Raw genomic sequence first — 1,767 nt, forward strand, 5'->3', positions numbered from 1 at the left:
AGTCCTGATGAACCAGGAAATCCCTTTTCACATACTGTGCAGGTGGATAGTCTTTAGTCAGTGTGACTGTGTCGGTGTATGGTGACAATATGACTATTTCCAAGCTCTACCTTACAGATACACAACTGTTATTAACACTTTATCCACAATACCAGCACCTGTAATTGAGCAGGGATTAGTAACATCAGTACAAACAGCCCAAAACCATGGTTCATTTGATAGTGAGAGTGACAGCAAAATCCTTCAACTGTGGTTCTTTGCGAACTCGCTGGTGTGTGAACAGTTTGGATGATGGAGTGAATGCTTTCCCACATTCAGAGCAGTTGAATGGTTTCTCCCCAGTGTGAACGCTCTGGTGTCTCAGTAGGTTAGATGAGCAAGTGAATCCCTTCCCACACGGAGAGCAGCTGAATGGTCTCTCCCCAGAGTGAACTCGCTGGTGTATCAGCGGGGAGTTCCAGTCAGCAAAGCCTTTCCCACACACAGAACAGGTCAATGGTCTCTCTCCAGTGTGAATTCGCTGGTGTATCAGCAGTTGAGTTGTCTGAGTGAATGCTTTCCCACATTCCGAGCGAGTGAATGGTTTCTCTCCAGTGTGAACTCGCTGGTGTCTAAGCAGGTTAGATGACTGAGTGAATCCCATCCCACAATCAGAGCAGGTGAATGGTCTCTCTCTAGTGTGTATTCTCTGGTGCGTTTGCAGATTTGCTGACTGAGTGAATGCTTTCCCACAATCGGAGCAGGTGAATGGTTTCTCTCCAGTGTGAACTCGCTGGTGTATCAGTAGCCTGGATAGTGAAGCGAATCCCTTCCCACAATCAGAGCAGTGAATGGCTTCTCCCCAGTGTGACTCTGTTGGTGAGTTTCTAGCTGGGATGGGTAAAGAAATCCCTTCCCGCAATCCGCACATTTCCACAGTCTCTCCCCAGTGTTACTGCGCTGGTGTTTGGACATTTCAGATAAATCTTCACAGACTCTTCGACACACAGACCATGTGCATTTCTCCCCAATGTGAATGCTGCTTTTTCCTTCAATGTTCAAAATCCTGAGATAATTGGGTTGTGATAAACAAAGTGACTGTCAGATCTGGATGTGGAACTTTTTGAATTCTCCAATTGCAAACTAAGCTTTCAAACAGAAAGTAAGTGCAGTGAGTGAGAAACCAGAAGAGAACACAGATTGTGAAACTGAGAGAAATCCTCTGGACATTTGTGGAGCGACACTTGGGGAACATGCTGGATTATCATTAGGACAAATTCATTCATAAATATCCTCCAGGTAAGGGATCCAGTCAGTGTTTGCACAAAACTACCGAAAGAGAGAGGTGGGAGAGCCAGGGAGGAAGGACAGGCATTGTATAGCTCTGTAACTCAACCTTTCGATCCCTCTGAAAGATTAAGAATAGTGCAGAAGTAAAATTGTGGAAATCTGAAATGAAAACAAAAAATGCTTAGTTAGAGTTGTACAGCACGAAACAATCCCTTTGGTCCCAGTTGTCCATGCCGACCAGATATCCTAAATTAATCTAATCCCATTTGCAAGCATTTGACCCATATTCCTCTAAACCCTTCCTATTCACGTACCCATCCAGATGCCTTTTAAATGTTGTATTTGTACCAGCTTCCACCAGTTCCTCTAGCAGCTCATTTCACACAGGCACCACCCGCTTTTCCTTTTAAAACTTTCCCTCTCAGCTTAAACCAATGTGTTTAGTTCGAGTCTCCCCTACCCTGGGAAAACAACCTTGGCTATTCACCCTATGCCCAC

At 44.9% G+C, this 1,767-nt stretch overlaps 1 pseudogene; it reads right to left on the reverse strand.

Annotated features, from left to right (window-relative positions):
* Positions 1–120: 120 nt before the first annotated feature.
* LOC125488289 overlaps positions 121–1,767 on the reverse strand; it is a 5,635-nt pseudogene continuing 3,988 nt past the window's right edge.

This window comes from Rhincodon typus, unplaced genomic scaffold (genome assembly GCF_021869965.1).
Source record: "Rhincodon typus isolate 14 unplaced genomic scaffold, sRhiTyp1.1 hic_rhity00000157, whole genome shotgun sequence".
In the NCBI taxonomy this organism is placed as follows: Eukaryota; Metazoa; Chordata; class Chondrichthyes; order Orectolobiformes; family Rhincodontidae; genus Rhincodon; species Rhincodon typus.